Source organism: Urtica dioica, chromosome 1, assembly GCF_054948205.1.
Source record: "Urtica dioica subsp. dioica isolate 48M chromosome 1, U.dioica_male_clone48M_v1_H2, whole genome shotgun sequence".
Taxonomy (NCBI): Eukaryota; Viridiplantae; Streptophyta; class Magnoliopsida; order Rosales; family Urticaceae; genus Urtica; species Urtica dioica.
The window spans coordinates 19,506,482-19,520,095 of NC_142756.1; positions in this window are offsets into that span (position 1 = coordinate 19,506,482).

Sequence of the window (13,614 nt, forward strand, 5' to 3'; positions counted from 1 at the left end):
AATCCAGTGCTGGGGTCCAGGGTTGGATTGGAAAAGGCTAACTACGCCAACGGCGAAACAGATGTCAGGTCTAGTGCAAAGCATAGCATACATGAGGCTTCCTACGGCAGAGGCGTAAGGAATTTTCCTCATGTCTTCAATCTCTTGTGCAGTCTTGGGAGACTGGTCCTTAGAGAGTGAAACTCCATGCCTAAAGGGTGTTTGGCCCTTCTTGGAGTCTTGCATCGAGAAGCGATCAATTACCTTATCAATATAAGATGCTTGAGAGAGCGACTGGGTCCGGTTTTTCCTATCTCGAAAGATTTGGATCCCCAGAATGTACGCGGCTTCTCCTAGATCCTTCATATCGAATTGCTTTGCCAGCCAGACCTTAACCTCAGATAACTTACCCACGTCATTACCAATGAGTAGTATATCATCGACATATAGTACCAGAAACACAACTTTGTCTTCGTGTATTAACTTGTAAACATAAGGCTCATCTATTGACTGTTCAAAACCGAAGCTCTTTACAGTTTCATCGAATCTAATATTCCATGACCTAGATGCTTGCTTTAATCCATAAATGGACTTAAGCAACTCACAAACCTTGGTCTCTTGACCTTCTTCCACGAAACCGTCTAGTTGAGCCATGTATATACGCTCGTCAAGATTGCCATTCAGAAAGGCTGTCTTGACATCCATTTGCCAGATCTCATAGTCGAGAGTTGCAGCTATGGATAGGAGTATGCGGATGGATTTAAGCATCGCGACTGGCGAGAAGGTTTCTTCATAGTCAATCCCTTCTTGTTGGGTATAACCCTTCGCCACAAGTCGTGCTTTGAACTTGTCGACGTTCCCATCAGGACCCATTTTCTTCTTGTATATCCACTTACACCCTACGGGTTTAATCCCTTCAGGAAGGTCTACAAGTTTCCAGACTTTGTTGACATACATCAAGTGCATTTCAACTTTCATGGCGTCAAGCCAAAGGTTTGATTCAGAACAAGCCATTGCTTGGCTATAGGAAATAGGATCATCCATGTCAGAGACGGCTACAAGAGAGTCTCCATAAGACATGTACCTGTCAGGCTTTTGAGTAGCCCTCCCACTACGTCGAAGTACTACTTGACGAGATTCTGATGAGTTAGGCTGTGTTTCAGTTGGGGTAAGAACATTTCTTACAGATGAGGTAGAAGCTTCCTCACCCAACTTTTCTTCAAGCACAATTTTGCTTCTAGGTATCGCATTCTTCATAAAGTCCTCCTTAAGGAAACGAGCATTCGTGCTAACGAAAGTCTTATCGTCCTCGGGACTATAGAAAGTAAAACCTTTGGTTTCCTTTGGATATCCCACAAACAGGCACAATTCTGACCTACTACCCAACTTGCTAGTCTTTTGCCTTAGCACATGTGCAGGGCAACCCCAAATTCGGATGTGGCCCGAACTTACTTTACGGCCAGTCCATCTTTCATAAGGAGTACCAGGAACCGTCTTGGACGGAACTTGGTTCAGAATATAAGCGGCTGTTTCGAGGGCATATCCCCAAAAGGAAGGAGGGAGTGATGAGTAACTCATCATTGATCTAACCATCTCCATTAGAGTTCGGTTCCTTCTCTCTGACACTCCGTTTTGTTGAGGTGTGCCAGGTGCGGTAAGCTGAGAAGCGATACCTTCTTCTTTAAGAAAGTCATCGAACTCTCCAGACATATACTCACCACCTCGATCAGATCGAAGGGTTTTGATCACTTTGCCAGTTTGCTTTTCCACTAAAGACCTTAAATATGTTAAAGGTCTCGGATTTGTGTTTGAGCAAATAGACAAACCCATATCGTGAGTAATCATCGGTGAAGGTAACGAAGTATTCGTATCCTCCACGTACCTGTTGGCTGAGCGGACCACATACATCAAAATGTATCAGTTCCAGCAACTCAGTGGCTCTACGACCCTTATCGGAGAAAGGTCGCTTAGTCATTTTTCCTTCTATGCAGGATTCACAAGTAGGTAGTGAACCCATTGCAGAGGCTTGGAGTGGACCATCCCTCACAAGTCTCTTAATCCTTTCTAGACTGATATGACCAAGTCTTAAGTGCCATAGGTGTGTTGATTTTGTTAGATCGGAGGATTCAGAAAGTTTGATCCTCTTTGGCTCCCTAATTAGATCATTATCTATTTCGGTGTCTAAAAGAGAAGGTTTAGTAGGATAGATGTAGAAAAGAGCATTCTTCATACATGCATCAGTGACAAAAGAATTATCAGGAAACGAAATACGAATTCCATTCTTAATGAACTTTAAACAATAATCTTGCTCATGAAGACGAGCAACGGATATTAAGTTCTTCCCAAAGGTAGGAACAAAATAAACATTATTCAAGTTTAAAGTGCGGTCTTCAAAAGACAGCGTCACGGATCCCACAGCCTTTGCAGACACCAGGCTCCCATCACCCCATTTGAAACAGAACTCGCCTTCCTCTAAGCTTTTGGTTTTCTTGAAACCATTCAAGGAACAACAAATATGGTTAGTAGCAGCGGAGTCAAGAATCCACGTTGATACATTATCAGCTACTAAGCATGCTTCGGTAACGAGTACAATACTATGTTCCTTTGCTTTGAGATTGGCAGGACAGTTCTTTTTATCGGCCTTGTGAGGTCTCTTCTTAGTTCCAGATGCGGAGGCTTTTTGCTCAGTAGCATGTGCCTCTCCTTGATTCCTCTTTCTCTTAGTGAGACCTTCAGCAGTGTGAAACTCCTTTATAAGCTTGGTAACAGTGTACTCCAGCTTGTTTATGGAGTAGTTCATCTTGGAGGTATCAAGACATGCGGGGAGAGTTTCTAAGATCATATCTATGACATTCTTCCCATCAATCTCAGATCCTAGGATTTCCATTTTATTCAGAAAACTAATGATCAGTATCATAAAGTCTCCAACAGGAGTCCTAGCCTTCATTTGACAGTTCATAAACTGTTGGACTGCTTGTTGCCTTGTATGACGCCCTTGCCCTCCAAACATCTCAAGGAGATTGTAGAGCATTTCGGCGGCAGTCTCGATGTCACGATGTTGCTCTTTCAGCATATTGTTCATAGATGCCAAGATATAGTACCTCACAATCTCATCGGATCGAAGCCAGGCCGCTAAGGCGTCATTGTCCTCTTCAGTCGAATCATCATTTGTCAGAGGAGGACACGGGGTGGTGAGTACCCATTTGTGCTTGGTAAGGATTATGTCGAGGTTATGTTTCGAATCTACGCAGTTTTCGTTTTCGAGTTTGTTCGAGGAAAGAATGAACGAGAGATGTTTTCGAGACATGTTGCTTATTTAAGTTGAAACAAGTTTATGATTAGTCTTTGGTTTAGGATTTAAGTTTTATTAAGACTTTTATAAAATCCCAAGGTGTTATAAACCAAACGATAATTTACTCCCTCAAGAGAAGGCCGCAAAAAATCTCCTTTTATAAGTAAATGACACATCATTAATGCTAAGCCAAGATGTCAATACATCTATTTTGACTAGCCACCTTGTAAATTGGTTTGATCACTCACAGCCTTTCGCAGGGCCTCGAGGGAAAATTACTAGGGATTGAGTCTAAGTGTGTAACCAACCACTTAGCCCAAAAGATCAACTTTGAAAAACAATCCCCCAAGGGGAGGCCTTGTCATCATCGTCTTACTCTCGGACGTAGCTCATTGAGCAATGATCAGAGCAAAGCGCCCTTGAGTACTCTCATTTAAGAGAGGGCCACGAGGGTGACTCTTAGTCCGGCGACACTTGCACTTTTCATTAGTGTTGGGGATCGTGGGTTACAAACAACAAGTGTAACCCTCCCACTTAGTTTTTGGAGTTGGTTCATCGACTCTTATAAGTTTGAGCAGGCCGACAAAATAAGTTTGAAAATTAATTTGATTTGGATGACAAAATATTTTCAAGTTTGAAAGTGAAAACAGTTTTTCAAAATTCAAACTAGTTTTGTAAAAATTCAATTTCAATTAAACTTTCAAAAACAAAACATTTTAATCTTACACATCATGTTTATAATCTTATGAAAAACATTTTTGCTCAAGAAATTTTTCTCATTAGAGTTCTATAACTCATGGTAGTGGGGTTTGAAAATCCGGATTTCTAAAAAACTGGAGTTTCAGCACAGCCGCGCACCTCGGAGTAAAATCACCATATCTGGCGGCCCCGATGTCCTTTTGAGCCGAAACTAGTGGCATTGGACAGAGGACAGACAGAGCTTTAATTTGATTCAAGAATCATTAAATTTAGATTTCTGAGCAGAGAGTTATGCCACTTTTAATGCGGGTTTACTCCAGCTCGAAGAAAAAGAAATAATTAAAGCTTGGTCCTTTTTAGGTGCGAAAAAGAATCGAGTGTAACGGAACGTTTTATGAAGGTTGTTAAAGCTTTTATTTGTGTTTTATTAGCAAGGTAATAACAATGCATAAAAGAAATAACAACAAGCATAAAACGATTCAAGTAAAAATAAGAAACTAATAAGACAAGAAAACTAGTCACAAAATTTTACTCGAAATTTCTCAAACCTTTAAAGACGTTTTTCAATATAAAAAATTAAAAACTTTTAGAACTGATTCTAATGTGTTTTAAAAACATCCCAAACTCATAGAAAATCAACATGATTTTTAATTTAAAGGCAAGAGCAATAAATTAAAAAAAATCTAAGATAACAATTCTAACTTGTCACAAAATTAGTAAACTTTCGAAAACGATTTTCAAGCTCATAATTTTAAATACATGTACATGCTAATCTTTGACCATAGCTCTGATACCATTTGTTGGAATCGATCTAGGGTTTAAGAAAATAATTAACGCTTCGGAAGCGGCGGAATTTTAAAAATTTTCTTTTACAAGTAAAAACAGTTTTTTACTAATCTAGACAAAGTGCAAGTACATGTAATTAAAAACTAATATGAGCTAAGAAGTTTACTAACCTTTCTTGAAGCTTGAACCCTGAAGAAGCTTTTGGAAAGTTGCAACGCTCGTCTCCCCTCGCAGCACGTCTCTCTTTCTTTCCTCGGCACCTCGAGCAACCACGATAGTTTCTATCACTAAATCACTCGAAATAAAAGGAATCAGTGAGTGGGCACTTTTAAACACTATGACTTAAGAACGAGTCTTGAAGTCGCAGAGCTAAAATCTAGGTCAAATGAGGACCTAGGTGCCAAAACAATAAAACGAAATTGACTAGAGAGAGAGAGAAGAGGGGCGGCCACAAGTTCTAGAGAGAGAGGCTCTCAATCTCTAACTTATGTGGAATGAATAGAATGAGAGGAATGAGGGTCCTATTTATAGGATAAGGGTTGGCCTTGGAAAGAAGTAGTTTCCTCTTATTTTCCAAGCCTTAATGAGCAATCTTTTATAGCCCATTCCTATCCAAGATAGGCGCCCACCTCTAGTAAATCCCAAAGGGATTAGTTTCCTCTTTTGTTCTCTCTTGGTTGCCTTGGCCGAAATTCCTTATGGCAAGCATAGGAAATTTGTTTCCTCTTTTTCTTTTGGCAAGTATCTTGATACATTTATGCACAAAATATTTTCTCTTTCTCTTAGGTATTTGGGCGCCCAACATCATTCTAGAAGGAGCTTCTAGAAGCTTCTTCATTTGTTCATAACAATATGAGAGAGGCCCATTAAGAATTTTCAATAAAACTCTTATGAAATGAAATTAATCCACAAGGCCCAATTAATCATATTATGGCCGAGTGACATTAAGTCATCAAATGAACTTGTCAAAATTTATTGACATCCATTTCATCCTATGTCTCAAAAGACAAGAATACCCTTTTGACAATTTTCGTTCTCGTTTTGACTTAGCTTCCAGTTTAACTATTCCTATCGATGTGATTCGTGACAGTAACCTCATGGACCCAAATGAACAAAGCTTGAGCTAAACACTTGGACTCAAAAGTTCACAAACCTTTTCCAAGTTTAGCTTAATGCCAACTGACTCCACTAAAGAGCTGACACTGAAAATCTCTCGGTTCAAATGAATTTATTTTCTACTCAAGAATTCACCTAATTATAATGAGCGGATCCACTGAATATTATCTATGCTACCCTTCATGAATGTCATCAGCTAGTCGGGATTTACTAAATTACCATTATACCCTTCTAGCTGTTATTTCCTCAACTCCTTTGTCGCTTGTGAATAAGTTAGAAACAATGTATATGACGAGGAGCTAACAAGTCACATTGTTTCATCCAAAAGAGTCAGGACTCAATTTGGACACTGGCCAGTTCATTTATTCACACTCCAAGGAACAAAGCATGAGGTGACATACATTGCATTTCAGCAATCTTGTACATGAATTCCATATCTATGAGAACTTCACAAAGTTACTCATGACATTCTCACAACTTAGTATTTCACCAATAGGCCCTGTTCGGAATCACATAGTGAGTCCAAACTCTGACTTTCTCAAATGAGAATACTAAGGTGTGAAATGACATGTCTCATTTCAGGATTAAGGTAAGCATGATGCAATTCATACATAGTGACTTCGAGACATAAGAGGTTAAATGGTTTGTTCTTATCTTGTCTCTAGAAGTGCACTGGTCAATTCAGTACCTTCGGAAGATACTTAGAAGAACTATAGAGTCTCCAACTCTCAATGCCTCATAACCAGACATCATAGATTCTTCTAACAATCATACTGAGGTCAATAGTCCTTTGACCCTAAGATTGCGAATATATCGTTTTAAGCAAACTACGAAGAGTTTATTCATGCAAATCTACATTTGTCTCTTCGTAAGTTGTTTAGTTTGTTTATGGACTAAAAGACTATGGTTTTATCATATATCTCCAGACAAGGAAGATTGAATGAACGTTTCAACTTTTTATTAATGAATAAGCAATTACAAGCAAGAGTCTTCGTAAGACTATATGACATCAAATGTACATAAATAGACACTGCTACTCTTCTTGTGGGCACCATTTACAACACCAAGCATCTTAAAGAGACCGTCTTGTGTTTTGAAATTCTGCATAAGTATCACCAAAGAAGATTGGATAGCATTTGTTGAGTATAGGCGAACCGAAATGTTCAAACAAACATCAGAACATGGGAAAGCAAATATCTGTAAAAGTGTGTACATATCTCGAACCGGCCAAAATGGATATCGAAAGCTCGATCAAGAAAAGGTTAGATTCATTTATTATTTTAGTTATTCCAAATTTTATAATTATTTTTTAATTTATTGTATAATTACTTCTAGCTAGCACGACGAAACGGGGGAATTGCCTACAAAAGAGGAACTATGGATTGACTCGCAAATGAAAGACGTAAATAACTACAAGGATGACAAAGACAAAATAATGGGAGAAAAAATCGTAATTTCTTTACCTTTGTTATAACAATTAATCTTGTAATTTTATTTGCAAATAATTTTATGTGTAGAAAACGTTATCTCAACAAGCAACGCAAGGGACATGGGTGCCGGAATAGGGAAAAAGCATCTTGCAAGAAGCTTTGGGAATGTTGCGAGTTTGCGGTCAATCCAAGCACACTTCGTGTTTCAAGTATTTTGTTCCTCCAACCCCGAACGAAGAAGTAATTAAGATGCGTCGCGAAATGAATGAGCTCAAATCTTTAGTAATGAAAGAATTTAGTGGACATGGTAGTATTAATGTCGGAGATGCTAATGTCTAGTGTGTAGAAGAGAATATCAACGAGAAGGTTGTTGATGAGGAAGAAATGGCTAATGTTGAAGACCACGTCAATGAATCGGTCTCTTTAGGTAACTTCATTCTTTTTAATCTAATTTAGTAATAAAGCTAAATGTTTTGGTATTAAGTTATTGATATTGTTCGTGATTTGCTTAGATCACGATAATGTTGGCGGGAATGTGCATGTTGGTGATTGTCCGAAAATTGATCCTATCATTGTTGAAAAACCCAATAGTGTTCCTGTTAGTTGCTCATTGAATCCAACCACACCGGTGACACCGAGTTCGGATGAAAGCGCCGAGTGTCTTCTTCTCATTGATGATGTTGTGAAAGGAGGCAAGATTCATGTTGCGAATGGGCGAGCGTACATGAATGGGGGCGTAGTTCACTTCTCACATTTGGAGGAAGGAAATGTACGCGTGACCGTTTTGGGGGTTTTGATTAAAAAGCCAAACTGTCAATTCCCACCGAAGAAGCTAAAACCATTGAAGATGCTATAGGCGGGTTTGTCTCGTGGCCGAAGAGACTCATAGAAATGAACACGGGAATAGAGAGTCGCGGTCCGGTTGTCAAACAACTCTCAAAGCTCGGTTTTGAGAGTGAAGCTAGCATCATTGATGCTAAGAAGATTTCATCCAAGTTTCGATTGCTTGCTTAACATGCCAACAAAGTAATGTTACTACAAGGGGATGTGATTACGGTCAAGGTTAGTGCAAGTCTCACCGCTATCCCGATTCCGGTGTCATTTGAAGATGTTTCCGATTTTTTGCAATACGCGGAAATTGGCGCGGGGTGCATAACGGTTTATATGGAGTACATGTTTCTTTGATATGCTTTTTTTAATATCAATATTCAATAATTAGTGTTTTGATCAATTTAATACTTGTTTGTCATAGCTATCTACGCTCAAGGCTAGAAAAGGGGAAGAAGAGTCAAGACTATTGTTTTGTAGATCCGGGCTTAAGTCTCACATCATAAACAACGACGACGATGGTTATTTGTCTAAACGAGTCAAGGAAATTGGAAATCTGGTACGGCAATGAAAATTTGATCAACTAACTTTGATGCTGTACAATAAAAATGAGCATTGCGTGGTCATTGTTCTCGACCTTTGGAGTAAAAGCGCTATGTTCTTCTAGCCATTGAGAAAAAATGTCAACCGATTTAACTCGATTGATAAAAAGGTAATTTTTTTTTTCTTGAACTATCTTTATTATAAATCATTCTAGTGTTTTTTTTCTCTTATGGTCCGTGTTATAGGATTTTTGTGGATTTCAAGCTCGAGCACCAAGACGCCCACTGTAACGGCCAATCAACCTACATCAAGGCTTGCAACGCTCTGAGACAATTCGAAAACACGGAATGCGGGCATTTCGTGCTATCTTATATGCGCGATATAGTTGTAGGAGGTGTGGAAAAATTAGAAACTAAGGAATCCTATACACTGGAGGATTTAGATAGAGTAAGAGAAGAATGGGTAACTTACATACAAACATTTATTGAACGCGATGATTAGTTAGTTTTTTTGTGAATTTTGGATTTGTTTTTTTGTGTAAATATTTGCTTTTGAATGTTTTGAAGATGTAAAAATTTGCTTTTGGATTTGAAGTTTATTTTCAAGTACCAGTTTTTTACAACGGGTATCAGTACCGTGTGAAAACTAAATTCAGATTAAAAAATATGGTGATTCTCACAGCAGCGACTCTTAATTTTTTCCGCGGCATGGTACACATGCCGCGGCGAGAAATAGGCTTCACCGCGGTGAGAAAGTAACCGAGACCAATAATTTTTGAAAACTTAAATTCACCGCGGCAACATGACAGGAGTTAAGAGCTTTCTATCCAACATAAACCCTTACTCAAATTTCCATGTCACTTTGGGCGATGGGGTCAAGGCCAAGATTATCGGTAAAGGTCATCTTAACTGTCCTAGATTACCCTGCTTGATAAAAGTTTTGTTGGTTGAAGATCTTACTACAAATCTCATAAGTATTAATCGAATTTGTGATCTGAATCTTTATGTTAACTTTACTCGTGGTGAGTGTGTTGTGCTTATCAAGAAACAGGTTGAGCTTATGAAAGGACATAGATCTCAAGACAATTGCTTTATGTGGTCTCTAAGCAAAGGCTCTTTTGTCAAAACTTGTCTCATTTCACAAGTTGATGAAGCCAAATTATGGCATCAAAAGCTTGGCCATCTAAATCTCAGAAGCATGAACAAGATCGTAACTGAAAAGGCTATTGTTGGCCTTCCTTAGATTAAAATTGTTGAAGGTAAAATATGTGGTAGTTATCAGATTGGAAAACAAGTCAAGAAGTCTCACAAGATGGAGGGACATCTTACTATCTCTCATGTTCTGGAGCTCTTACATATGGACTTGATGGGTCCTATGTAGATTGAAAGCCTTGGTGGAAAGAGATATGTGTTTGTCTGTGTCGATTATTTCTCCAGGTACACTTCGGTTGATTTTATTAGTGAAAAATCTGACACTTTTGTTGTTTTTTAAGCCTTATGAAATCAAGTGCAAAGAGAGAAAGGTGAAAGCATTGGTAAAGTGATCAGAATCAGAAGTGATCATGGGAGGGAGTTTGGAAACTCTAGTTTATCTAACTTTTGCATTACAGAGGGCATCGCTCATGAATTTTCTACTCCAATGGGATTATGGAAAGAAAGAATCGTACTCTTCAAGAAATGGCAATGGTAATGATTCTTGCTAAAGACATTCCACTACACTTTTGGGCTGAAGCACTTAACACTGCTTTCCATATTCATAATCGAGTTACCATTCGCCCAGATACTACTGTAACTCATTATGAGATTTGGAGGGGGAGAAAGCCCAATGTTAGGTACTTTCATTTCTTTGGCTCTGTGTGCTATATTTTGGCTGATCGAGATCATCGTCGAAAGTTTGATCCAAAGAGTGACAAAGGTATCTTTCTTGGCTATTCAATAAATAGTTGTGTTTATCGTGTCTTTAATAAACGGACTAAATCCATGATGGAATCCATAAATGATGTTGTTTATGATTTCCCTGATGTTTCTGTGAGTGTTGATGATGAGGATGATACTACACCTAGCAACACAGATGTCAGGATAGATGTTGCTGATAACACAGACGACACTATTTCAGAAGATGATTCCCCCTCTGAAAAGTCTTGGTCTGATAAGGAAACTGAAGTTTTGTCTCAAATACGTGCTCCTTCTAGGAGAATTCAGAAAAATCATCTTATTTAAAGTGGTCATTGGTGATGTTGAAGACGAGGTACGTACTCGGTCAAAGAATCCAGTCAACTACAGAGAAATGGTTGGTACTGTCTGCTTTGTCTCTAAAATCGTACCTAAGAATGTTATTGAGACTATTGATGATGAATACTAGATTAGTGTTATGCAAGAAGAGCTTGTGCAATTTGAAAGCAATGAAGTGTGGGAATTAGTTCCTAAACCGGAAAACGTAAATGTTATTGGAACTAAACTGATTTTCAAAAATAAATATGATGAGCATGGTAATATAACTTGGAACAAAGCTAGACTTGTGGCGTGGGGTCACACATGTGGAAGGAGTGGACTTTGATGAAACCTTTGCTCTAGTGGCTCGGCTTGAAGCTATAAGATTGTTATTTGGCATCTCTTGCCATCTACACTTCAAACTCTTCCAGATGGATGTCAAAAGTACATTTCTCAATGGGTACTTGAATGAAGAGCTGTATGTTGCACAACCAAAAGGCTTTGTTGATCCTAGCTCTCTTCAGCATGTGTACAAGCTCAGAAAGGCTCTCTATGGTCTTAAACAGGCACCTCGTGCTTGGTGTGAAAGACTCACTCAGTTTCTTGTGCATAATGAGTATTTTCTGGAGGAGTCGTCAAGACCCTGTTCATGAAGAATGATGAAGGAAATCTCATGATTGCATAGATTTATGTCGATGACATTGTTTTTGGAGGGATGTCTGTCAAGATGGTGGATCTTTTTATGCAACAAATGTAATCTGAGTTTGAAATGAGCATGGTTGGTGAGCTCAACTTCTTTATGGGTTTTCAGATCAAACAGATGGATGATGGTATTTTTATATCTCAAAGTAAGTATGCCAAGAACATTGTGAAGAAGTTTGGCCTTGAAAAATCTTCTCACAAACGCACTCCCGCTGCCAATCATTTTAAACTTACTAAAGATTAACTTTGTGAATCTGTTGATCAAAGTCTGTACAGAAGTATTATTGGAAGTCTTTTATGTCTTACTGCCAGTTGTCCAGATATTGCTTACTATGTTGGTGTGTGTGCTCGGTATCAAGCCAATCTCAAAGTTAGCCATCTCTCTCAAGCTAAGCACATTGTAAGGTACATCTTTGCAACCGTTGACTTTGGGCTTTTATATTCCTTTGATACTACTTCTACTCTTGTGGGATACTTTGACGCTGACTGGGCTGGAAGTGCAGTTGATAGAAGAAACACTTCAGGTGATTGTTTTTATCTTGGAAACAATTAATTTCATGGTTCAGCAAAAAGCATAATTGTATTTTTGTCTACTGCAGAGTCTGAATATATTGCAGTAGGCAACAACTGTGTCACGACCCACGAGCCTTAGCTCCCCGATGAGCCTTGACAGATATCTTCGCATCTTACTTGACATATACGTTGAAAAACTTAATTAAAATATAGTTCATGAAAACCGTGGGGGAATTGCTTCCGGAAACATTTTCTAAAAACCTATAAAACATTTACATAAACGTCTCAAAAAAACGGACGAATTTCTCTTTTTTCCTACAAACATACTATTTAAAAAATTTACAAACAAAAAGACTCGTCTTCAAAAGCAAAAATAGACAAATTCGCCTTTGTTTTAGCCACAGGTTGATAGCCGTACATACACACCCACTTACTTACCGAGCTATGTTGATACTATGCTCAATCCTCCTTAGCCTTGCCTTTATCTACAATATCAAGATAATAACTATGAGTCGAAAGACCCAGCAAGTGGATATCTATGTATCTAATGCACCGTACACATAACACATAAGCAATGCATAACATAAGACATACTTGCATCACACTTGAGAACTCACCAGCTTAGGTCCTGGTAGTTCAAAACATAACATAGAATTCATATCTTAACATAACTTGTGGAAGTATCGACTTAGGTCCCGATAGATCCACCTTACATAAGAATCCATCGGCTTAGGTCCCGATAGATCCATCATACATAGGAATCCACCGGCTTCGGTCCCGAAGATTCACATCATAACATACCCTACATACTTCTATCATAATCTATGGAATTATCAGCTTAGGTCCCGACAATTCCAACTTACTTGAGAACCTACCGGCTTAGGTCCCGACGATCCCCATCATACAATACCATTCCATGTCTTCTCTTTAACTAACTTAACATGAGAGACTGTTTAGCTCGGGTTAAATCCCGGCCTTAACGTATATTCTTTTCGCTTTATTAAATCATGACTTATAAGATCTCAAGATATGACTCCCAGAGATCCTAACATAATCATACTTGCTTTGAATACGAGTCTTAACCACAGTCTCTCATAACCCAGTTCACTAGGACCGGATTCTCTTCGGAGAGGCTAACTAAACACATAACAAAGGCTTGGGTTCCTAATACTTCTAGCTATTTCTTTGTTAGCCGGACTAATTCTGTTTCTCAATTCGTATGGCTTAAAGCCCTTAATCTTGATAGTGACTTATCTTCTGGCTTATCTTATTCTTGCTTACTAGAAAGCACGTAAAGATGAACGTACAATATATGTATATATGTATATATATCTAATATTTTTTATGCCTTGATTTTAGTCTCTAATGTGTATGAGTTAAAAATTCAGTTGAGTAAAAATTTTGCCATAGTTTGGTTATAGAGAGAGAGAGATTTACCTTTAATGTGTCTACATAGTGAGATATTTATAGGGGTTTATGTTTGTGTTTATGGATATTTAGGATTTATTTTGTGGGT